This window comes from Canis aureus, chromosome 18 (genome assembly GCF_053574225.1).
Source record: "Canis aureus isolate CA01 chromosome 18, VMU_Caureus_v.1.0, whole genome shotgun sequence".
Classification (NCBI taxonomy): domain Eukaryota; kingdom Metazoa; phylum Chordata; class Mammalia; order Carnivora; family Canidae; genus Canis; species Canis aureus.
The window spans coordinates 42487041-42514099 of record NC_135628.1 but is presented as its reverse complement, the minus strand read 5'-3'; the positions used below and the strand labels follow the sequence as shown (position 1 = coordinate 42514099).

Below are 27059 nucleotides of genomic sequence, written 5' to 3'. Positions count from 1 at the left end.
GAGAGTGTAGAAGGTTATGGGACCCACCATCCCACAGATTTCATCTGAGATAAACAATTAAATTAAGACTAATAAAGTTAGACTGTCTCTACCACAAAATAAGACATTAGGTTGACAGAGCCTTGCTTAAAAATCTTTTCCATTATTTTTTTTTATCCTTTTTAATGACATTTGAGGTCTTCATCCATGAAGGGCCAGTTATTTCCAATGGTATCTCCTTTTAATGTTTTTTAGACTGGTTTTGCATTCACATCCTCTAACTTGCTGCTTAAAATGACTAGTTTAGATCTCCAAATTGCTTGAAGTTGACTCTGATTTTGAATCAACTTTACTGATCACAAGTTGTATTAGTGGCAAGTGACTGTTTGGATCATACTGTGATCCCTGGGGAGAAGATTACAGGGAGGGAGAACACAAAAGAATACAGAGTCTCATGAAAGACTTCACCACAAAGCCTCAGATGATCTCTCTGTGTGCTCAGGGGATCTGATCTAGCCCTTAACAGCCCAAATCTGCATGTCCTTCTAATCAAAATAATCCTGAGGTTGAGATAAAGGCTGGGAGTCAAATTCAAGATCAAGTGCCCACCCTGTCAGTTGGAAAGACATGATGAAGAGGTAACCTTATGACATGGAAATGTTAACAGAACATGAATCTTTGTAAAACTGTAGCAGACGTTACAAACACTTAGACAAAGACATAGCCCCTCATTAGTCTGGCCATTGCACAACCGACTGGAGCTGTGTTCATGCAGCATCCGTCTTGTAGGAGAAAGATACTGTTACCAGTGGTGGGCCTATTGGGCTATTGGGAAGCCAATGAAGCTTAAACCTCAGGGCCCTTCCCCTGCCTGGGCCCCTTCTAAATAAATCTTCACATCAATACATAATTTTATATGTCATTGAATTTTTTTTTCTTAAAAAAGGCCCTTATATTATGCAAGCATCTGGTCCACAAGATGTCGCTTCGCCCTGCTGCTACTGCAGGGTCCCCACCTGTGGCAGATGCGACAGAAATGGCCGACTTGCCAGCAGTACTCTCCACACCACGCACACCCTTTTGTCTCCTCTGTTGGTCTGACTTGGTGTTGTTTCCACCTCCACTGTTGCCTCACAGTCTGCGTGATGCATCCATCATGAAAGCATTTCCCTAAGTCGGAGTTTTGCTGTGTCAGACCTATTTCTCTGCCTTTTAGTTGTCAGGGTAAGTCATGAATCTCCCCTGCAGCCTGCAACAGCTCAGGCGTTCTGCTCCCACCTAGTCTGGTAAGAGCCTTGTTTGGGCTTTGGTGGCTGGGCTGTAAACACTGGAGACTCATGCATAGCTGCAGATCTTGAGGGCTCCCCATCCTTGGAACTCTGCAGACCTGTTGCATAGAATTTGCAACTCTTTTTATCGGGGTCAACTGTCCCTCCAAATATTACCAAGCACGCTGTTGGAAGTGTTTTGTGTGTTTCAGTGTCATAGAGCCTCCAATACTACAGGATTTCTGGGGTTAGCCTGGTAAGGCAGAAGTTTGAAAAATTAGGGCAAATTGTTTTGTTGTTACAGAAAACCAGGATTTTTAAAAAAATAAAAGTAAACACATTCTCTGTGGACTTGCAGACCCAGATTTCTTGGATGATTTAAAAAACTTGGGAGACACTGAAAGCTGTGCAAATACTTGAAAATTGTATCACCTTGTCTGAAGTAAGGGAATTTTAATACTGTCAGTGTAGGTGCGTGCTGGTAGGATGCATTCATAATCCTGTTGGTGCTGTGACGCTGCCCCCGGCTGACAAACATAGTTCCCAGCCTACCTGATGGCCGGTGTGCAGATAGAGGCAAGGATTCTCTCTTCCACATTGCTCGGGCTCAGCACTCTGGCAGCTGGCTTTTCAAGTGCAGCTGAATGGAACACCGTGTGAGAAAACCACTGTCCCATGCTGATTTTCAGAGCCATTAGAAATGGATAGAGTGCCTCTCCTTGCTCTGCAGGCTGGACAACAGCTTCCTTCCACCAAGACAATCAGCAAGGCCAACCACTTTGTGACACAGCCCTCTGGCTACAAACTATAGGATATTTCTGGAAAATTCTGAATATGCTCTCCAATTAGAGTCTGCCACTGCTGTCCCTTCCTAGATGGAATGCCTCTTGACTTCAGTGGATGTTCTGCATGAAGGATGACTCTGGGATTTGTTTTCAAAGAAGTTTAATCTTTTAAATTGTTAAATCTGAGAACTATCCTCACACGCATTGAATGGCTTCTTTTCAGACTCCTATGAAAATGAGATGTCTGTTATGTCCTAAGTATGCAGTAATACATAATTATTAAAATAATTTTATATAAAGGAGAATGATTTCCCGTCCCTGGCCCCGGCCCCATGCCCATTTATTTAAAACTCCTTCTGAGTCTACATGGCACATCCCAATGCTCATCTCTAAGAAAGATTAAGTCCTCTACCCTTCCCATCTGTTGCTTCTTCTTAAAGTTCTCAGGCTTTCTTCCTGCCACTCTTCCTGGGATCATGACAGACTACACAGATGAAGATTGATTTCAAAACAAGCATGTGGGCGCAAAGAAGTGAATATAAGAAAAAAACGAATGGCGGCCTGAAAGAATGTGGAGGTTTACAGAAATGATGTACCTCCTGTAAAAATCTTAACTGCTCCGCGAGTCTCGGTTTCATGGAATGCCTCTCTGGAATGATTTTCTTTTTCAGTGGCTGCAATACATAAAGGCCACTGAAACTTGCTGTTACCCTCCCCCTGCTTTTTATAAACCCCTCAAGTTCGGGTCAGCTTTCATCCATCTAAGCCCGGGTGGCAACTCTGGTTTAAATGCCATTTCATGCCTGATAAAATTTCATTAGGCATTTTAACTTTTAATTTCTTTTATTGACTTATCGTGCAGATGGAGAGAAATGTTTAGAAAGGGGAAAAAATTTAAACAGGGATTTACTGAAGTCATGTTTCAGTAAGGAAGGAAATACCATTGACTTTATTACAGCTGCCTAATGTTTTCCACAAACTGTAGAAATAATGCGTTGTATCTCGGTGACCTACAATAGCAGCTGACTGCTTGCACATGATGGAAATGCAATTTTGGGTTTGCTGAAAATTAACTATTTAATGCCCTGGGATCTGTGTTTTACTGTATCTTGTGTCTGGTTTGTTCTACAGGCTCTTTTCAGGTCTTGGACTGTCATCGGCTGCAGGTTTGAATGCGGGCGTGCAGCTTCCTGAGAGGTGGCCTTCCTGAGAGGGGTCGGATGGGGAGAGGCCACACCAGACACCCATGTGTCTGTTTGCTGTCCCTACATGGTCCTCAGAGCTGAAGTGAAGATTTCCTCTGCTTTCTTCCTGTGCCCCCTTCACCTGCCCCCCACCGCCACACCGCCCCCAGTCCAACCAGCCGGAGCCCTCCCTCTCTCCCTTTGCTGGGCCTTATCTGGTATGTTCAGTGATGCGATAAAACAAAAAGGGAAGTTTTTGATTGCACGAACACACCCTTTGGAGGGGTTCCAGCTAGAGAAGAGTCCGTGAAGGAAAGAGAGAGCCGTGTGGGGAGGCCTAGGTGCCAGGATCGAGGAAAATGCAAGCTTAGGAGGAAAAAATAATAACATGCTAGAATGGCAGTGGTGGTTTCGAGAGGTCTGGAGGGTGGAGGGAGTTCAAAAAGGAACTTGCCTAATGAGGCCTCTCTGAAGATTTACTGCTGTGGCCGCTGCTGAGAAGAGGATCCGGAGAGAAGATGTTGGGCCCCGAGCAGCTTCGCAGGAAGCCAGACAGGGCTGTGCTCTCGGCAGGCCGAGGGCAGAGCCTGCTCAGCCGCAGCATCTCCGGCTTGCAGTTGAGTTGTTTTTATTTTTTATTTTATTTTATTTTTTTTTAATTTTTTTTTGAGTTGTTTTTAAAGAGCCCCCTCCATGCGGCCCCTGGGACCCTTATGCACACAGTTCTCAGGGCGGAAAACCACGCAGAGAGCCCATCCTGGACGCGGGCCGTCGCGCCTGTCCCTGAGCACCTCCCGGGCACCGCTTCCTCCCGAGCCGCAGCTCTGGGGGCTCAGCGCTCACCCTCCAGCCGCCGCGTCTTGGCCCCGAGGGCAGGACAACCATCCGTGGGGGTCGGAACCCGTCTGTCCTTCGCCCAGCGGACTGGGCCCCCTTCCCTGGCAGAGCCCGAAGCCCCCCTGCTTCCAAGGACTGGAAGTGAAACTCTGCAGCGCAGATTCCGCGGCCCGGGCCTGCTCGCACTCGGGCTGCTCCCTTCCCGCGGGGCGGCCACAAGGATGAAACCATTAGTGGAAAATACTGCTGCTCAGGGGAAAGAGCTTCATTTCCCCATCTTTGGAGCAGACACGATCACTGCCATTTTACCGACAGGGAAACGGGCTTAGTGAGCAGAAGTGATTTGTTCTAGGACCCAGAAATATTTGGCCTTAGAACACTCCTGTCCCCTCTGACCCCTGGAGGACACGTGCACGGTGCTCCCAAGGACGGGCTGATGTCATCTTGAGAACTCATTCTGGGTAATAAATCAGAATCCTTCAAGGGGAAGAAAGATAAATGAGGTTCTGGGTGTTTTCTCACAAAAGACAGCAAAGCAGCCCATCTGGTCTACCATGTAAACCCCAGTAAGTGAGGTAGACTACGGAAAGAGATCCAGAGTTCGGGATCCCAATCCCATCCTACAAATCGGCTGAAGTGGGTTTGAGGAAAGTGAACTCGACTCATAAAGCTCAGGAGGATCCAAGGAAAGGCTGAGCACAGCAAAGGAAATTCTCCAGTGGCACAGACGGGTTCTTTGCTCATTTTTCTTCAACACTGAGAAACAGAGCAGCAGGAGGAGGGGAGTCTCCCCTTCTTCATCCAGTGTTGTGTGTGGCAGCAGGTGGAATGCGCTGGGGGCAGGTGAACGCGGATGCAGGGTTCTGTCAGCAGTTCTTGAATCAGCTTCAAGTGCTCTGGCAGTGCTGGGCACCTGTGTGTGTGTGTGTGTGTGTGTGTGTGTGTGTGTGTGTGTGTGTGTTGTACGTGTGGCTGTGAGCAGGTGCCAGCTTGTGAGAAAGACTATGGTGGAGAGACAGGGAGAGAGAGATTCACAAACACGTAGAACAGTGTATTTCATAGACACGTTTCTGCTTTCTTGAATGAATAGGTGTTACAAAGAATTTCTTCCTGAGGAAACCTAAGCAGAAAATAGGCACTTCATTAACATCTGTTCTCATAAAAGATAAAGAAGACTGCTAGTTGCCTACTGAACATGTTTTACTCTTCTTTCTTAATAATAAAAACCTGATTTGGGGGCATATGGGGAAGCAAGTTGCCTATGAAGCTTTTACTTCTCTACCTCCCTTGTTGCTAAGTTCTGGCTAATAAGGATGTAAAGTAAATTTATTTGGTGGGACATCTAGGAAAGTTCCTTAAAAGGAAAACAGACAGATGGCAGCTCTCTTGACTAGTACACAGCTAGGTCCTGAGGATGTCAGAGCAGGAAGGGAGAAGTAGCCTGTGTCTCTAATGGCGTCTCGGTGGTTGCATAAAGACTCTGGGTTTCCCTTCCCAGATTTCTTTTACAAGAAAGAATAAATCCCTAATTTGTTTAAGCCACTGTGACAGGATCTGTGTTACTAGCGGGCAAAGCCAATTCCTGACTGATACAGAAGGCAAGCTACTTACCTTTTTCTGAGTACATGGGTAGTACCCATGACACAAAGAAGTGAATGCTCAAACTAAGAGTAAGTCAATAAGCATAAGGGGTAGGTTCTAACTCAGTCCTATTATGTTTGAACTTCAGATGTGAATGCCATAAACTTTAATGTCATGGACCCTTTTGAAAAAACTGTAGGAAGGTGTGGACAATCTCCTTGGGGAACTGGATATGCACATTTAAAATCTTCACACACAATCTCAAGCATTTTATGGAATTGATGAAGCCCATCCACGAAGCTCTTGTTAGGGATTTCTGCATTTGGTTACAATTACTTTGAAAGGCAGAAAAGGAGGGACTAGATCTGGCTTGGCTAGTGGTCAGTGCGTTCAGATTTTTTTCTCAGGAAAGCTTAGGGGTAAATTGGATCACCTGGGTAGTCAAACCTCATCTTCCCAGGAGCCTTCTTTAACAGCAACCTAAATCTTTTGGATTTGGAGATGGATGGTGAGACCATTTGGTGCAGGAGAAATCAGATGTTACTCTGAGGCTTGGTAGGCCACCTAGAACTAAGGAACAGTCCAGATTATTACGGGGAACTCAAGAGCTTTTGCGGCTAGCTGTAGTCCAAGGTGAAATAAATAAATAAATAAATAAGCAAGCTAAATTTACTCTGTACACCAGAACAAAGGATGTTGGAAAGGGCTTTGTGACTGAATGCGAACCATCTTTGGAGAAATATCTATTATTGTTCATTGGATTTTTAGCAGATTTTGAATAGTTTTATGGGACTTTGTATGTTTGTGGGACACACTGACAGGACCTTCTGAATAGTTGGTTGATTAATGAAAATGTAACAAGATATTTCACTTATAGAGCAGCTGTTCCAATGTTTGGGCATTCCATGTCAAGCTGCTATGAGCTGATCTAGTCCAAAGAGGCTTTACTGAAAGTATGTTGTAATAAACAGTGTCCACTGGGTGAATTTGCCTAAATCGTTTTTTTGTGTATTATGCCTGTGGGAAAAGACATATGATATTTTGAAAGCTGTTTTGCTTTGATTTCCCAGTGAAGTAATCCTGCTCTCACAAATTCTAATTGTATGACGCCGTAAGAACGGGCTTAATCCAGGTTGTAAAAATGTGTAGGTCCTACTGAATTAATCCCCCTTTGGAGGACATGTACAATTCATTTCCTGGGATCTTTATCATACAAGCTTTCCTCCTCAACTTTTAGCATATCTTTCACTCCTTAAAAAAAAAAATTCACAAACTAAACAACAAGTACTCTGATTCTTTTCAACCTCTAAGATTATATGAGGAACATAATAACATAGTGTTTGTGGAGCATTTTCTCATATTTTTATAGCAAACTAAGATGTTCTGGGACGGTTGTTCTCGAATTTCAGTGTGCAAAAGAATACCTGTGGAATATGTTAAAACGCAGATTCCAAGGCCCCTTGGGGTTCTCATTCAGAGGCCTGTGGTAGAGTTGGTAGCTGTCGTGCTTTAAGACAACAATAGTTTGTATTATAGAGCTAAACTCCCTTTGGATGAAAGGGTGAGATTATGCGCTTCCTTTATGATTCTTTCCACTGCAAGACCTTGGAACACTATGGAAAAGATTTGAAATACTCTTGTGCCAGACAATACTGGAAATAGCGACATCAGGGGAAAACCTAGGAGGGAAAAAGTTTGGTTCTCATAACTGCTTTGCCTGGGTAGGATACGGGTTAACATTTGACAACACATGGGATGATGTGTATGCCAGGAACATAACTGATGCTCAATCATTGTGGTGAATTCTCCATTATTTCTGTGGTGCCTCCTGAATACTATGTCACCTTAGGATTTGAAAACATCCTTCTCAGACTGCTCAAGTTATGATTGAATTGATGACAATATCAGGAACGGAAACTTAAGCCCTTCTCAGATACTGTTCCATCTGCTTCACGTCATAAACCCACAGATGGTCTCCTCTCTCTTTAGGGGACTTTAACATTCTTGTTTTACAATGTTAGGAATTATAATATATACAATATGCTTCTCTGAAAGTGTCATTTATGTTTGTAATATACTGTCCTTTAACCTAGAAGCATGTATCATGTAAACTACAGATGTCTGTTTTTTTGCTTTTATGTGGAGGGTCTCAATTACTTGCTGTCTGCTTTCACTAAACCTTAGTGTGGAAAGTTTTCCTCTATATGTTTGACTCTCCTTGTGAGAGGCAGGGAAAAGCTAGGCAGAGGAATGGGGGTCCTCTGAGAGGGGCCAAGATTGGGAAGGGGTGGAGTAATCCATAGTCAACAGTGTTCAAGAAAGAGAAAGGTCGAATTGGGAGAAGCCCAGTGCATCCACCATCAGGAAAGAGCTGAGTGTGGACAGCCAAGGACAAGGAGAAAAGCTGGAATGACAGAAGGGGGTAGGCGCTGATAAGAAAGGTAAAGTGAGAGGGTCCCAGGTCATTTTTCCATGAGTGGGTCTGGGATTCTCAAAACTTATTTTTAGTAGCATAAAATTCCATTTTCTAGATAATACAAGACTTTGTGGGCACATTTGAAGTCATCATTCAAGGTATTTAGCTCTTTGAACTATCTCTAAACACAGAATCCTCAGGAACTTTGGAATTCATTCACAGAAGGCTGCAAAGGTATCTAAAGGAAGCCCACAACCAGTATCTTCATGTGGTATTTCTATAGCTTCTCTGTTGGTTTCAGCCACCTTTGAAGGCATTGAATGGTACTACCGTCCCATGGCCACTGCCCACCTGTGAGCACAGATGCCTTTGTCTGGGATCAAGGGTCCTGAATGCTTTCTAGGTTACCAGTTCTTAACATGAGCATGGCCAGAGCCATCTGTGAAGGAGAAAATGCTGCTGCATCTAACCCCAATATGGAGAAAACAGTTCTTCCTACTTGACTGTCCTACTTGGCCACCAGGCCCTAAGCAGTATGGCTCCTACCTCCAGCCTCACAGAGTTTCTCAGGAAAACTCTTCCTTTAGGTTTTGCCTCCTCAGGGCTCAAATAAGAGTCTATGGGGCTGAGGTAAAGAACTAGAACCCATGACACACACCACATTATTCTCTGCATTCTCCCTCCAAAAGCCCACCCTCTCTGGTTCTTCAGACACAAACCTTCAGGGAAACCAATTCCTGGGACCAGCTCCACTGGTTCGTTAGACATGGCTAATTCGCCACCCCACTATGTGGAAAGCCAGACCTCTCTGCTTCTGGGGGGTTTGCTTCCATATGCAGGCATTTGCTGGCTTGGTTTAAGGCCTCAGAATCTGTGTAGACTGCATGAGACACCTTGTACTCCCTGCCCTAACATGTAACTTTTCTAGAATTTGCCATTGCTTTCTCAGAAGACTGGGAAGCAGCTGAGGTAAGCAGTTGAGTCAACTTCAGCGGTAGGAAACATAAGAATCTCACATTATGGCTAGTACATTTGCTAAAATAGTTTTCTATCTCAGGACCTCTGGTATTTCCCACACAAATTCCAAGGTTCAGTTATAAGCCTCCAAGAGTGAGAATGTTGTCTAGTATCTTGGGTTGTTCCAAGTGACTTTCAGTCAGAAAGAGTAAAACTGGATAATTAAACTCTATGAGTATTAATGACCTTCTGTCCTAAATAGAGTGTATTCTAAACAACCTTATGATGTAGAGGAGGCTAGTCTGGTGGCACACTGGCTTACACTTCTCTTTGCTTCAAATCCCATCTCACCCTGTCCCAGGAACCCTCTGCCCTTGTGGAAGTAAAGGCCAGAAACATTGCAACTAGAGACAAGGCTTTAGGGTCAGAAAACTGTTTCAAAGCTTAGCCTTGCCATACATCGGTCGCATGACCTCGGGGAAGTTCCTGAACATCTATAAGCCTCAGAGTCTTTATCTGTGAAGTGGAAATAACCTCATATTGTTGGCATGAAGGTTAAATGGAATAAATGCTCCACAGTCAGAACTCAGTAAATGAAACCATTATTATTATTAGCTTTCCCTTGTATGATTCTCCCTCCCAAGTTGCTCTGTGTCCTTAGACACATCCTTTCCCTTCCCCCAAATAATACTTGCTCCCAGACAAACATCAGGAATATGATTCCTCATCATAGCTGCTAAGTGCATTGTGCAGAAGGGACTAGCATGGTTGTGGCATATAGTGGACATCTAAGTTCCTTGATGGTTCTAGTGATGGATATGCAGACTATATTATTACTGAATATATTTGCATTATTAAATCATGGTAAGAAATTTAAAAAGTGTTGCATTCATTCAACAAACTCTTATTGGGCACCACTTTATGTCAAATACTGTGTAAAGTACCCACTATATGTACGGTAGTTTTAGAAATAGGTAAAATCTCTGTACCTGTGAGACTTTGAATCTAACAAGCCAAAACATGAGAATAGTGGGATTTCATATACCGGTGACAGTGTAGTATGTGAAGCAGACCTCAAGCATCCTCCTACTCACAAGTCACTACATCTTATTTCATAGTTTGGTAGGGATGATAGAGGAGAGAGTTTTAGAGGGATGAGGAAGAAAGATGGTGAATAATGGATTAAAAAAGAAAAACTAAATGAATAATTTGGATTCTAAGGAAATGACCATTCTGACAGGATGAAAATAATCACACATAAGCAGCCCTAATTTCAAATGCTTTCTTGATGAGATTCAAGATTGCACACTAGCTCCTCAAAAGTAGTTGGGTCTCAAATTCAGTAAAACATGCCTTTATGACTTGACTCAGGTCTAGATTTACTCCATAAAAACGAATATTCTGAAAAAATGAAAATTGGCTCATAAGTACTTTATTGAAAAAATTGTCTTTTCCTTCAGTAATCAAATGCATATACTTCCATTTCCTCTTTTATTAAATTAGGATAAACCTAGTGAAATTACATAAACACAAAATTATTCAAACCTTTACCAGTTACTTTATATAAAACCACCATATTTTACTTAAAATGGTATATATAAGAAGAAAATCTTTTATTATAAATTAAAATCTTGGAGATTTGGAGGGGCTAATCCTTTTCATGCAATGCGTTATTCTCCAAATGAGATTGTTTTTAAAAAGGATTTAGACTTCATAAACACTATTGGCCCCTTCTACAGTGGCCAGGCACTGTGGTAGGCTCATTTATAGAACTTTCCTCTTTTATTATTTTTTTAAGATTTTATTTATTCATTTGAAAGAGAGCGAGAACCAGAGAGAGAGATCCTGAGGGGAGGAGAGGGGCAGAGGCAGAAGCAGACTCCCCACTAAGCAGGGAGTGTGATGCAAAGCTCTATCCCAGGACCCTGAGATCATGACTTGAGCTTAAGGCAGATGCTTAGCCCACCAAGCCACCCAAGTGCCCCAGAACTTTTCCTTTAATCTCATTTAATCATTGATATCGTCCAGTGAAGTAGATTTTATGCTGATAGGAGCTTAGAGCAGTTAAAAGAGTGGCCCAAGGTCAGCTGTCTAGAAGGTGGGAGAACCAGCGTCTGTACCTCTGAAAATGTATCGGAAAATGGCTTATGGTTTGTTCTCTGATGATTTACAATCTGCAAAGGATATGGATGAAGTTATTCCGTGAAAGCAATTAATCTGGTTGTAAAGGGAGTTTGAACCAGCTCTATATGGTGAAACCGTAAAATCCATTATAATGTGAATTCTGGGTTGTAAGAAAAAAAAAGAGGGGAAGGGTAGGCAAAGAACAACAAGTAAGGAGAACAATGAGCTTTTGGGACAAAAGCTTTTGGTGTACTCTAAATGGTGTAAGGTACCCTGATTCCCATGAGAAATTCCCCAATAAATGAGGGAGAGATCCATGCTCCATCCTTCCTTCAGGACCTGGTTACCTGCCTGATGTAGGCTCCCGAAGGCCCTATCAACTTTTATACTGGAAATGCAGCTAGAGTGGCATCAGGAAACTTCACTGGGAAAGAATGGGCATTAGAGTTCAGATACTTCTTACAGGAGGAGGCTCACTGAAACATTATACTTCATATTCATACTCCCACACAAACTAAAATTGCTAAACACTGTAAGATTCTGGATGATTCCTGGAAATATATGACACTTGGTTTCAAGTATGTGCAAATAATAACCTGTTAATTTCCATTTCTATCAGGTGCAGAAACTAATATGATAGAGCAATTTTATTTTAGATATATGTCCAGAGCTATTTTGCATTTGATAATGCCAAATGCTACAAAACCCAGGAATAATGATAAGCTAAAATCTACTACAGAGGTATTTGAAATCCAAAATTAGTGCTTATAGTATAGAAATGATCCAGGCTCCTGTATGGCAGCTGATGGATTGTTAGTTGGATTTTATTTTATTTTATTATTTTTTAAAGATTGTATTTAATTACTCATGAGAGACACAGAGAGAGACAGAGACATAGGCAGAGGGAGTAGCAGGCTCCCTGTAGGGAGACTGATGCAGGAATTGATCCCAGGACCCTGGGATCATGACCTGAGCCAAAGGCAGACGCTCAACCACTGAGCCACCCAGGCATTCCCTGTCAGTTGGATTTTAAAGATACTACCCATTGGGGCATGCATACTTTCAGAAGCAGGAAAATCTGAAATATAAATTTGAATTTTCTATGTTTAAATTGTTATTAAGGTTTGAAACAAAATCTTTTTGACTGTCTCTTTATTTCTATAAATTATTTATAAATGACTTAACAATACAAAACAAACAAACAAACAAACAAACAAAAGATTCATTGGTCCAGATGGTGAATGGCAATTATTTTTTCCTGGTATACTGGAGATTATTGAGCTCTATTATATCCTGATGTATATCAATAATTGAATAATAAAGGAACGACTCGAGACCCAATTAATAACGATGTGAGGGACTTTGAAAAAGGGTGCACAATAAAAGAAGGTAGAATAGACAGGATATTAAACTGACGGAGGGCAGCCCAGGTGGCTTGGCAGTTTAGCACCACCTTCAGCCCAGGGTGTGATCCTGGAGACCTGGGATCGAGTCCCACGTTGGGCTCCCTGAGTGGAGCCTACTTCTCCCTCTGCCTATGTCTCTGCCTCTCTATCTCTGTGTCTCTCATGAATTAATAAATAAAATATTTTAAATAAATAAATAAATAAATAAATAAATAAATAAATAAATAAAATAAACCTAAGGAAAAATAAATTGTAATTTTCGATTTCCAGCCTTGAAAAATGGAGACAAACACAGCTGCAGGTTGTAGCTAATGCTGGTCTTTTTAGCTGCAGAGAACCCCATGAGTATTCCTGTCCTTCCCATTATTTCAAAGGTATATGGGGGAGCCAATTCCACACTTCTTTTAGTTATAACGTTGGGGACAGAGCTCTGCATACCTACAGGTATGTTATCTTCTGAAGATATTGTAAGAACAAATAATGTCATGGCTATGAAAAATAATACATTTCACACTCAAATGCAACTGTTAGTGAGTCTACTGCTTCTACAGGCAAGGCAACCCACTGCTTTGCAACTTGCAGATTTATACTTGATTCAATACCCACACTTCATTTCTTGTACTTTCTGTCTGCTTAGCTGATAGTGCGTCTGAATACAATATGCTGAACATTGATGATATTCAAGAACTTTTACCACAGCATTTTTTGTATTACTGAAAAAAATTGAGATAACATAAATAACCATAAGTATAAGAAGGACTAAATAAATCACAGTACATTGATATTCTGGAATATTATAGACTCATTCTAGAATCGCTTAAACTGACAAGAAAAGTTGTCCCTGACATACATTTTTGAGTAAGGAGGGAGTGACAGGACAATATATTTCATAAAATCCCATTAAAGAGAATAGATGCAGTCTATGTAGATATATTAAATATGTATTTCATTTTACATGTATGTGTAACACATATATATGTTATGTATACATGTGCATTATATATGTGCATGTGCGAAAAGACTAGAAGGATACTCATAGACTAGTAAGTGATAATTTCTGGGGAGAAGAAATGAGGGCAGAATGTGTACTTTTTACTTTAAACATTTCTGTACTGTATTTTTTTTTACAAGAAAGTAATACATTTATAATTTAAATTCTTTTCAAAGTTAGAGCATATCTGCTGTCAAGATTTTACATAATTTGATGTCCACTTTTACATGCCTTCTCCAAAAATGAACTGCATGTAAAATTGGGTCTGCAGAGCCTGACTTCTCATCCCTCGCTCAGATGTTGCCTAGTGTCTTGCATCTGCTGTTGTCATTTCCTTTAGGAAGCATTGAAAAGATAAAAAAGAGGTAAAAATGATTTTTTATCATCATCTAAGCTCTTGGTGGTGGACGGCCTCACACTTTTATATTCCAAAGGGCTACACTGGCAAGCAGGAGAAGCTCTGGACTGACTTGCCAATGAATGACATGATGCAATGACATGATACCAAATGTTATTACATATGATGAATTAGAACTTCATGTGTGAAACAAACACAGATTGCAGACTGCCTACAAGACTTCACAGTTGCTTCTGAGAGGCACAGCACCAAGATGGATGGGTTTTTCCACTCCCACTCTCATCCCCCAGTTGCTGGGAACAGTTACTGAGAAAAATGCAAAGCTGAATTTCAAATTATTTCACAAGGGTAGTTTTTCTTCTTCTTTTTTTATTTCTTCTCCTCACTTTCAACCCAATCAAGGAGTATTTTTTTGTTTGCTGGTTGCTCGACTGCAAGATATCTTTATGTGAATTCTCCAAGAATGCAATCATGGATAGATATGTTACAAAAACATATATGAGCCTGTGGCATCTTGCCAGATATTTGTGTTTTTCGGAAATGCATCAGTTCTTCTACCAACTTTTTAAAAATCCATTCATTCACGGGAATAAAAGGCACAGCATAGAGAATGTAGTTGATGATACTGTGGTAGTGTTGCATGATGACAGATGGCAACTATACTTGTGATGAGCACAGTGTAATACGGTTGTGGAGTCACTGTGTTATATAGCTGAAGCTGAGGTAACGTGTGTCAACTATACTTAAAAGAATTCATTAATTCATCCATTCATTCATTTCTGCAAAGAATGAGCCCCTTTATATATAAACATGAGCTCACATATGTACACATGGGTGTGCAAGCACACACGCACACACATACACACACTGCCCCCCTCCCCCCGTACTGGGATGGTGCAGCAGGTCCAGGCAGTCAGCGGCTTACTAAAGAAATCTGGCCAAAGAGAACCGTGGTCCTGTAGCCCTATAAAGGAGCTCAGTGTGTGCCTCCCGCTCAGAGTCTGTGCAGGCAAACAGTTCCCGTAAGGGTGAGAGGCTCATCTGTAAACTGATCTCATGTCAGTTCTCCTGCTGCCTTAGCCCAGCACTGGAGCCAGTGAGGCCAGCCAGCAGAGACTGAGGAACATAAAACACATTCCAGTGGTTGGCATCTGGGTGCACAGCTGCCAGGAGCAGCCAGTGTGTGGCCTCGAGGCCTTGGGGTGGGCTGAGGGAGGGCAGGTCCCATGCCAAGGCCCGCAGAAAGCGGTCTGAGGGCCAGTTTGGCTCCACAGGCTCCAGCCTTGTTCCTGAGAGCAATAGTTTTATCTAGAAAGTATGTTGTGGGAGGTTGGAATCCCCCCTTTGGGGCAAGGGGGGCAGTAATGCTGACACTCCTGAGGCTATGGCACGCGGGGGAGTCCTCTGAGTATCTTTGTACTCTTGCCTCAGGCCCAAGGGAAACCCCAGAATTACCACAAAGCCATCTCAATTCTGGCTTGGATCACCAATCAGCTAAAAGCAATTTTTGGAAGATGCTTTCATCTAGCACGTAGGAGTGTATCTTTGTGTCCAAGTACGTGTGTATGCTGTAGGCCTATTTTTAAGAATGAACTCTCTTGATTTTCATTTTTGCAAACAGATGGGAGGGGGATGCCCTAATGCCTGTTAGAACTTCAAGGGATTGGTTTTCAAATGAGAAAGCTTCAGAAATGAGAAATTGTTGAAATTATTTGGTGGCAGCTTTTGACTGCATTTACCGTGTATTTACTTTTTAAAGTTTCAGTTCATTTGAAAGCTAGTATAGTTAAATTAACCAAAATCTAAATTAAAAAAAAATTCCTCCATTCTTCCAGACCTACTTCACATCATCAAACTAGGCCCCGCTGGAGGCCCCATTAAAATGGCAGCTCCCACTGAGAGAGAGACAAAAGCCCCCTCTCTGAATGGGGATGCTGAAACAGTGATGGGCTCTCAGAACTGCTTTTTTTTTTTTTTTTAATCCATTAAAAAAAAAGTTACCTCTGCATTGACTGTGAGAGAGTATTTATTTAGCTCTCCACACTGTGGGAAACAGGGGCGTTCTCCCTTATAAGGACACCCAGACCTTCTTGGGAGAGGAGAGAAATATGAATCCATAACATGGCTGAACAAATTCTTCCTCGCAACTGAATTCATGGAATGTTTTGGATGTGAACAGCTTAATTTTGGTGTGGTCTGGGACAAATTAATATGACTTAAATCCTACCTCACACAGGAAGTTTCTCCTGATGATGTGGGTGGGGTTAGCCTACTCACTTTCCTCAGAATTCTAACAGTCCTCTCTATTATATTTAAATGTGGCTCCCCCTCTGCTCCAGCAAGAAAACTCTAGGAATAGAGAAATTTAAAAATGAATAGAGCAATTAAGAACAAACTAAAAATGTATCTAAAAAACCTAACTGTGCAAAATGTTTAGTATATGACTGTGATATTTTAGGCTACATGAATGTTATGAGAGTCTTCATGCAACTGAATAAAAACTCCTAGAGGGTGGTCCAACACCTTTGTATTTGGGGAGTAACTATATTAAACACAGTGATTTAACTATATTAAACACACGCATAGCCCTACTATGAGTATTTCTCATGAAGCTCTGGGAATGGTTATTCCAATCACACAGGCTTAGGGACTAACAAGAAAGTATCATCTGCTTCTTCTAGAAGATGAACCAAGGCTTTCACCTTTACCCTTAATCAGACATTTATGTTCTGTCATAGAGAGTTCAGTCTCTTTAGCAGAGAAAAATGATTACTTGCATCTTAAAATGAACTTTGATGTCATCCTTTCCAGAACTAAATTTCTTTACTTTTGTGCATTGGGAATAAAAAGAATCACTACAGTAGGTTCTCAAGTGAAAGCTACTGTAAATATCAGTGTGGTTTAGACTTGGGAGCCCACTTGCAGATTGCTCACACACTTTAACTCTTTAGTTACTTTGTATTTGTAGAAAGGAGTAGTAAGAAAGATTACTTCTTGATGATTAATAATAGAAATCACTTGTATTTGGCTTTGAAATGCATCATATACTTGTCCTTCTGCAGACATATGCACATAATTATGTCTGGGTTCAGTTTGTGTTACAAGTGGATTACTTTCCCTGAATAACTGATCATCAAGAGAAGTTCTCCAAGAAGCAAGATGGGTTGTTAGGCACTTAGGGGTGGAAGCCAAGGCAAGATGCCATTTTTTAGATGCCCTTAAGCTAATGTAACCAGACAAGAGGGGAAAGACCATGAAATGTGGACAGAACCAGCTGATAACACCACTCTATGGGACCTATCTCTGTAGTGGGGGATGGGTGTAAAAGCAACTTAGGACAGGGCTCCTCTTCCAGGCTAGGCTTCGCAAAACACATGTCTCTCTCCATATGCATCTATAATACATCATTTTTCTATCAGAATCATATTTTGGCCAAGAATAGTAGAGCTATGTAATTTATTATCACTGGTAGAGGCCTCTGAAAAATGTTTATCAATAAAAGGTACACAAGTATACATTCCTTTTTTTTTTTTTTAATTTTTATTTATTTATGATAGTCACACAGAGAGAGAGAGAGAGGCAGAGACACAGGCAGAGGGAGAAGCAGGCTCCATGCACCGGGAGCCTGACGTGGGATTCGATCCCGGGTCTCCAGAATCGTGCCCTGGGCCAAAGGCAGGCGCTAAACCGCTGTGCCACCCAGGGATCCCACATTCCTTTTTTACTACAGGAATTACAGGCCTTTGGAGATAGAAAGAACATCTTGGAGAATGAGATTTCAAATGCTTTTTCCCCTAGTAGTAGGTTCCTTTAAAAACTAAAATAAAAATAAACACAGGCCTACATGGAATTCTAATATGTAAAATAACACCAGAGCATCTTATTGAATGAGGAAAGATTTAGGGTTCCAGAAGCTTGTTTTGAAAAGCACCATGTTAACATGGTTTTTAAACTTCCTGAACAAGAAACTGTACAAATCATCTGAGAATACAACAGGACAGTAACAAACAGATGTCCTCAAATATTAGGGAAATGGGGTCATTGTACCATAAGAGCACCTACTTAACACAGGGACAGAGAATGAGGGTTTGCAGCAAGTGGCCAAAGGTTACACAACTACTTTGTGACAAATTCAGGACCCAAATTCATTTTTTTTGCCCACTTGCAAGCCACCATATGATGCTGTCTTTGGAGTCTGGAATGCCTTTGAAATCAGGCTGTATGACACTCTAATCAATTTTAATGATCTACAGCTTTTAGAAGTTGGTAAAAAAAATTATAGCAAAGAACAAATTTCTACATTTTTCTTTGCTGCTACAAAATTGATCATGATTCTCAGAGATATTTTTATGTTAATGATAATCATTTCTTATATTTCCTTGGCCTGGTATGCATGGTTTAAACACCGTCACTTGCATTCTGGAGTTGGGCATAGGACATGACATCTCTGACCAGTAAATCCCTTGAATGAGTGCATTTTCCCCCTCTGTGCATGTCTCCTTCTCGTCCATTGTCTGTCTTCTTTTCATGCCTGTCAGGCGGTGGCCATGACTGTGCACTTATAAAGGTCAGTGACCCAGCAGAGAGGGCAGGCCCTGCAGAAGGCCTGTTGATGAAGCATTTCAATGCACACTGAATTTGTTAGCTCTCTGGCTTACTCCCAGGGGCAGGGTACAATTGTTTCCTGTGTGGCATGGCACCCACCCGGAACTCTTATAGTATGGGCCATTCCAACTAGGAATCTCTAAACCACGTCCTACAAAAGAAACATCCGACATTTCCCAGCTTACTAAATTCTTTTACCTGGCTCTCCTTCCCTTAATTTGTCTAGTCTACCCAGTAAAACAAATTAAAACAAAGGCTTCCCTTATTTACATAGATGGTCAGTCATAGAGCTGTTTTCAAGGATTATTTATAAAACTGAGAAGCCACATCTTTCAGGCTGAAGAATTTTAGAAAGCTATGGTCCTGAGCTATTACAAATACTAAAGCAAAAGCAGACTTGGTATTTCTTTTGAGATTGTCCCAAGGAAGTCAAGCATTTGTTTCTCTGTTTGGAGCATCTCCCTTTCAGTAAAGTAATGTAGATCTAGAAGAGGGAACCACTGATTGAAAAATGAAAGGCTTATCCCAAATTTCAATCTGCTGCAATCTTTGCTGCAAGTAAAGAAGGCAGCTCTTACTTGGGTGAAATCAAATGAAAAAGTTATGGATATATGATCTGGTTCTGGTTACAATGTAGTACCATGTAACAGACTATCCTTTCTACAGATAGCAATTATACAGTCTAGACAAAATATTCAAGAAAACTATTTAAACATATCAGACAGTGACCAAAAGCAGTCAGAAACTGGAGGGAATTGACCTTGAAGGAAGAACTATACTGGATAAGATCAATATGTTTATGAATTTTCTGAGAATGCTCTAGTCTGCCTGGTACAAGACAACTAAAACTCAAGCAGAAAGTTGTTGTCTTATTGGCCTGAAGGTTTGGAGAGTGGAGTTTGGGAGCTATCACAGTGACTGGAAATTGAGGAGTGAAAATCCCAGAAAGAGGGATCACAGTGGGAGTGACCCCCAAATCCACTTATATCGTCCTCTCAAGCCCTGGGCTGACCCCTGAACTATACATGTGCAGGGGAGATTTTGAGTTGCCCCATAGAAAACTACTCCTGGGAGGCTGAAAGAACAGAACAGAGATTTCAGCTTCTTTTCACTGCTTGAAGACAGAGTGTAGAATCAGAGTCCTGCCAAGTTTGAGGAGCTTCATAATTTTTCAAGATTTTTACTTAAACTCTAGAAAAGTCATACCTTAGATATAAAGACTGGATATTATAATTAAAGGATGTGCTCTAGGCCTAATGAAACAGACCCCATCAAAGTATCAAACCAAGTCTTTACAAGTTCAGTGTGATCAGCCAGTGATGTAATTATCAACTAGGACAAGAGTCTATAATGAATCCTCTACAATGTCCAGTATACAATAAAAAATTACTAGACATATGAATAAACAAACAAAAAAGGTGTGATCAAATAGTAAATCACACAAGATGACCAGATGTTACTAAGACTTTAATGGAGCTATTATATATTTGTCAAAGGACTTAAAGAATCAGATAATCATAATGAGGGACATGTTGGGAATTATAGCAAAGATATGGAAACTATAAAAATGAACCAAGTGGAAATTCTAGAACTGAGAAGTATAATATTTAAAACAAAATTCAACAGATAGGATTAAAAGTAGTAGAAAGGGTCAGGAAATTTGAAGACATCAATAGAAACCATCCAATCTGAAGAATAGAGGAAAAAAAATGTTTTACAAGTATGTGAAAAGAACTTCAGGGTCCTGTGGGAAAATATCAGTCTAAAAATCATTTAATTGGGTTCCAGAGGAAGAGGAGAGAGAAAGAGAAACAAAAATTAAGAATAGATGAAAATCACCCAAATTGGTAGAAAACATCAAATTATAGATCCAAGAAGCTCAGCAAACCCATGTAAGTTAACTATAAAACCCCACATCTAGGCACAATTTAGCCAAGTTTCTGAAAACCAACAAGAAAGAGAAAATCCTGAAAAGCAGTCAGAGGAAAAGACATCACATAAAGAGACAGTGATACAGATTATCGTTGACTTTTCAACAGAAACAATAGCACACCTTTAAAGTGCTGATTGATATATTCGGTTCATCTAGAATTCTACATCCAGCAAAACTATTCTTCAGAAATTAAGGTAAAGTCTGACTCCCTAAAGATACATTGAAAAAAACTTTTCAGGCTAAATGGAAATGATAGCAGGTACAAACTCAGATCAACAGAAGCAAGAAAGAATACCAGAAATAGTTATACAAAAGTAGATAAATATTTTTTCTTCAAAGAGCTTACTGTTTATTTTTATTTTATTTTTTATTATTTTTAAAAAGATTTTAGGGATCCCTGGGTGGCGCAGCGGTTTGGTGCCTGCCTTTGGCCCAGGGCGCGATCCTGGAGACCCGGGATCGAATCCCACGTCGGGCTCCCTGCATGGAGCCTGCTTCTCCCTCTGCCTGTGTCTCTGCCTCTCTCTCTCTCTCTCTCTCTGTGTGTGTGACTATCATGAATAAATAAATAAAATCTTAAAAAAAAAAAAAAATAAAAAGATTTTATTTACTTATTCATGAGAGACACAGAGAGACAGGCAGAGACACAGGCAGAGGGAGAAGCAGGCTCCCTGCAGGGAGCCCAATGTGGGACTCAATCCTAGGACCATGGGTTTATAACCTGAGCCAAAGACAGATGCTCAACAGCTGAGCCACCCAGGCATCCCCTTTTATATTTTAATAAAAGAAAAAGATAAAACCAATGATAAAAGATTTCACTTTAAATTGCTCTAAAATAAGGAGAAATTAAGCCATGTAGATAATTTCCTTATATAAAACTTCTTTTAAAAGAACAAAAGTTGACAAAGTAGAAAACACTGGAGAGAGTTAACAAAAGCCAAAAGAAGTTTCTTTGAAGAAATTAAATAAAATTGACAAACTCATAGCAAGCGGGTCAAGAAAAAGAGAGAAACACAAATAACCAATAATGGGAATGAAATAGAGAATAATACTATGGGTCCTATAGGCTTTAAAATGATAATCAAAGAAAATAAGGGAGTATTATGACTTTATGCTAATGAATAGTATTGGAAAAAGAGGATAAACATATTGAAACCATAGGAACTTCATTTTTTTTTTCATTTATTTATGATAGTCACAGAGAGAGAGAGAGAGAGAGAGAGAGAGGCAGAGACATAGGCAGAGGGAGAAGCAGGCTCCGTGCACCAGGAGCCTGACGTGTAGATTCAATCCCGGGTCTCCAGGATCGCACCCTGGGCCAAAGGCAGGCGCTAAACCACTGCGCCACCCAGGGATCCCTGAAACCATAGGAACTTCAGCTCCCACCTCATACCACTCACAGAAATTAATTGAGATGGTTTTTAGATCTAAACCTAGACTCTAAAACTAGAAAGTTTCTAGAAGAAAGCATAGGAAAATATGTTTGAGACCATAGGTTAGCAGAGATTTCTTATGAGAAGACAAAAACATTAAACATAAAAGGGAAATTTATAAATTGGACTTTGTCAAAACTTTTAAGCTTCTGCTTATCTAAAAGACCCATTAATAAAATAAAACAAGCCACAAATTGTGAGAAAATATAATGCATATATCTGAGAAAAGACTTCTATAGGGGATACATAAAGAACTCCTACACATCAACAACTAAAAATTAAATAAGAATTAAAAAATTGATAAAACACTAGAACAGATGCTTTGCAAAAGAAAAGATATGTACAAGAATAAATACTCTATGTCATTGTCAGGAAACTGCAAACTAAAACCATAGTAATATATAATTTCATACCAAATCTTGGTGAGACTGTAGAATACCATACTGTGTTAGTGGGAATATAAAATGGCACCATCTGTATGGTAATGTATTCAGAAAAATATACAACTACCCTATCACTTAGTAATTCTACTGCTAGGTACTTACTCAAAGAAACTGAAAATACGTCCACAGAAGAATGTGTATGAGAATATTCATGAGGTTGGGATTTCCTGGAAGTGGGTGAGATGGAATTTTCTTAGATAATACAAATATTCTCTATTACAGTTATGAAAACTCATTGAATTGTACACTTTAGATGTATGAGCTTCACTGTATATGAATTTTACTTCAGAAAACTTTTTAGAAAGCCAACAACATTGTCAAGATGTCATTCTTCCCAAATTTGATCTACAGATACCATGCAAACTTAATCAAAGTTCCAGCAAGTTATTTTGTGGACACTGACAAACTGATTACAAAGTTTTTATGGTGATGCATAAGACCCAGAATAGTCAACACAACATGGAAGGACAAATTGTAGGATGGACACTACATGGCTTTAAAACTTACTATAAAAGCTGTAGTAATCACCACAGTGTGATATTAGTAAGAAAACAGGCAGACTAGTGGAACAGAATAGAGAGGCCAGAAGTAGATTCATAGAAACAGTCAACTGATCTTTGACACAGGAGCAAAGGCAATACAATGGAGAAAAGATAGTCTCCTCAACCAGAACAACTGGATATCCACATGCAAAAAAATGAATCTAGATACAGGCTTACATCCTTAACAAAAATTAACTCAAAATGGATCAAAACCTAAATGGAAAATGTGAAACTATAAAACTGGAAGATAATAGAGGAGAAAACCTGGGTGACCTTGGGTATGGTGATGAATTTTTAGATACAATTCCAAAAGCATTATCCATGAAAGGAGTAATGGATAAGTTGAACTTCATTAAAGTGAAAAACTTATACTCTGTGAAAAATAATGTTAAGCAAATGAGGAGACCAGCCAAAGACTGGGAGAAAATATTTGCAAAAGACACATCTGATGAAGAACTCATGCAAAATATACAAATAATACTTCAAACTCAACAATAAGAAAACAGCATGATTACAAGATGGGATAAGGCTTTGACACCTCACCAAAGAAGACCTACAGATGGCAAACAGGCACATGAGAAGATGCTCCATGTCGCATGTCATTAGGGAGCTGCAAATTAAAACAACAATGAATTATCACTAGACACCTATTAGAATGGCTAAAATCCAGAACATAGACAATACCCAATGCTGATGAGGATGTGGAGCAGTAGGAGCTCTCACTGATCACTGGTAGGAATGCAAAATGGTACAGGCATTATGGAAGACAGAGTGGTGATTCCTTATAAAACTAAACACACTCAGCATGTATGATCCAGCATTTGTAGTCCCTGGTATTTACTCAAAGGAGCTGAAAACTTACGCCTACACAAAAACCTGCACAAAGATGTTTCATAGCAGCTTTATTCATAAGTGCCAAAACCTCGAAGAAACCAAGGTGTCTTTCAATAGACGAATGGATAGATAAGCTATGGTACATCCAGACAATAGAATATTATTCAGCACTAAAAATAAGTGGGTATTAAGACATTAAGCCATGAAAAGACACAGAAGAACCCTGAATGCATATCACTAAGTGCAAGAGGCAGTCTGAAATTGGCTACACACTGCATGATCATGATTCTCACTATGCGATATCCTGGAAAAGGCCAAATATGCAGACAAGAAAAAGATTACTGGTTGTATTATAATGATGGATATTTATAATTTGCTCAAACCCATGGCATATACAATGCCAAGAGTGAACCCTAATGTCAGCTATGGACTTTGGGTAATTATAACCTGTCAGGATGGGTTTATCAATTGTAACAAATGTACCACTGGTTGGGGCTATTGATAATGGGGGAGTCTATGAGGGAGGGAATATATGGGAAATCTATGTATCTTCCTCTTGTTTTGGCCCTGAACCTGAACTATTCTGGAAAAAAACAAAGTCTTTAAGAAGAAAAAGCCAAGAAAAAAACCAATTTCATTCTTGTCACTCTCTATGAGATAAAGTAACAATTTCATAGAACATTGAAAGAAAGATGTATAAGGCTCCTTAAATTATGATCCTTAAGCCTTTGTCTATTTGCTGGTTTTGTGGAAGCAAAAATTGTTTCTATTACACAGAAAGAATTGAAAAGAAAAAAATCCTAAACTGATAAACAGGTCCAAGGTGGACCTGTAACTTCTTAGAGACTTGGAAGGACACTTTGACAGGGCCTATCAAAACTGTAGCTGCCATACCTTTGACCCAGCTATCTCCTTTGTAGAAATCTGTCCCTAGAAATATTCACATTAAGTGCAAAAAGATATATGGGCAATGACCTCACTACAGCATAGCTTGGAATAAAAACAAATTGGAGACCATTTAAATGTCTATGAATAGGGCAGCCCCCGGGTGGCTCAGTGGTTTAGCGCCGCCTTCAGCCCAGGGCATGATCCTGGAGACCTGGGATCCAGTCCCATGTCAGGCTCCCTGCATGGAGCCTGCTTCTCCCTCTGCCTGTGTCTCTGCCTCTCTCTCTCTCTCTCCTCTCTGTGTTTTTCATGAATAAATAAAGAAAATCTTTAAAAGAAAAAAAATAAGCTATAGGGCCATGGTTAACAAATGATGGCCATCTAGATAATAAATACTGTAAAGCTGCTACAAGAAAGTATAAATATTAGATGTGTATGAGATAGTGTCACGTCAAAGAACCGGGCAATAGAACAACATGAGTAACATTGCCTCAGTTCTGGAAAAAGAACTCCCTTCTTTCTCTTTGCTTCTCTCCTTCCTTTTTCTTTGTAAATGCATAGAAAATGCCATAAAGGATACACATCAAACTATTATAAATGGTTACCACCTGGACAAAGGGAGTGGAAAGGTAGCAGAAGAGAACTTCAATCTTTTTTCACTTTCTATATGCCTACATAGTTTAATTTTTCTTCTCAATAAATGTATGGTAGTTTTGTAATTAACATTTTTTTTCTAATTTTCTTGAGATGTAATTGACATATAGCATTGTATTAGTTTAAGGTGTACAACATGACGATTTGATACATGTGTGTATTGCAAAATGACTTCCACAGTAAGCTTAGTTACTAACAATGTGGGCTGATTTCCATCAGCTCACATAGTTACAAACTTTTTTTCCTTGTGATGAGAACTTTTAAGATCTATTCTTTTAGAAACGTACAAATGTATAATACAGTATTATTATTATAGTCACCATGCCATACATTACATCCCCAGGATTTAGTTTGTCTTATAGCTGGAAGTTTGTACTTTTTGACCACTTTCATTCATTTCCCTATCACCCCCTCTCCCAGGCCCCACCTCACCTTTGGTTGTTTCAAAAAAAAGAGAGGAAAAGGAAAGGAAGAGAAAGGGAGGAAGAAAGGAAGGAGAAAATGAGACAACAGTTATTTTACTGCAGAGCCAAGGGAGCCCCTAAACGTCAGTGTTCATGATTAACCAGGACTTGGAAGAATGACTTCAGGTAGGGCCAGATTCAATCCCAGACAATTGCAAATATTTTTTTTTAAAGGCATTATTATTTTTTTAAAATTTTTATTTTATTTATTTATGATAGTCACAGAGAGAGAGAGAGAGAGAGAGAGAGAGAGAGAGGCAGAGACATAAGCAGGCTCCATGCACCGGGAGCCCGATGTGGGATTTGATCCTGGGTCTCCAGGATCGCGCCCTGGGCCAAAGGCAGGCGCTAAACCGCTGCGCCACCCAGGGATCCCAAATATTTCTTATTTTTAAAGACAGAATAGTAGATCCCACAACTTCCCTTGGTAACCATTCTCACTTGGTTTTGTTTTTAAATGTTAAACATTTATTTATTTTAGAGAGAGCAAGGGAGAGTGAGTGGGGGCAGAGGGAGAGAGATTCAAGCAGGCTCTCCACTGATCAGGGAGCATGGCCTGATCTCACCTCCCTGAGATCATGACCTGAGTCGAAACCAAGAGTCAGACACCTAACTAACTGACTCAGCCACCCAGGTGCCCTGGTAACCATTTTCATTTGTAATGATCTTTACAACAAGATACTCTTTTCTTATATCTGAGTCCCTAGTATACCTCTGTCCCTAGTATAGAAACAGAACAGCTGATCATCATATATTAACACACAGTGTTAACTTTCAATTACCCATATTAAGGTTAAGGGAGGAGCAGTGACTTGGATAAGGAAATCCACCTCCACTTCCTTTTTTCATGTTTCCTTTTTTAAAGCCCATCACTCTAAAGCTTGAAGAATCTGAAGAATAGAGGCGCAGCCCTGGAGTCCCACACAGCTGAAAGTCCAGCTGTCTTCTACCACTTGTGTGCCCTTGGGCAAAGTGATTAGCCTTCCCAAACCTCAGTTTCCTCATTTGGATATGATTATAATCATAATGGTAGTGGTGATGATAATCCCTCCTATCTTATAGTAGGTGCTCAATCAGGATTATATTTAATCCAACCCTCTAAGACAACTGAGAGCGATAGTGAAGTCGAGAGGAGATAAGAACTCACATCTCTTTAAGTCAAGGCTAGGTCTCTACATTACAGGGTTTCTGTTAGAGACTCTCTTTGACCACGATAACTTTTGGGCTATTACTACCTTGACAGTTGCTCATTCCTGCCTCCCATGTTGAGATCCACTTTGTAGTTAGGAGAGCCTAGTAGTATACGGTAGCGCCTGTTTATCCTCAGCTTGGCTTTCTGTGGCTTGTTTCCCTACCAACAGCCGGACAACCATGAGG

General features: G+C 40.4%; 1 protein-coding gene across 7 annotated transcripts in view; it reads left to right on the top strand.

Moving 5' to 3' along the window:
• The window catches only part of LOC144288918 (uncharacterized), a 255559-nt gene that overhangs the window by 95306 nt on the left and 133194 nt on the right, over positions 1–27059 (top strand). For 5 of the 7 annotated variants that reach the window (XR_013356980.1, XR_013356979.1, XR_013356981.1 and 2 more), the window contains one exon: positions 3164–3841. The exons of the other annotated variants lie outside the window; for them this stretch is intronic. The gene's annotated coding sequence lies outside the window, so the exon portion shown is untranslated. Of the gene's footprint in view, positions 1–3163; positions 3842–27059 lie in introns of those variants that run through there. 7 annotated transcript variants of the gene reach the window in all.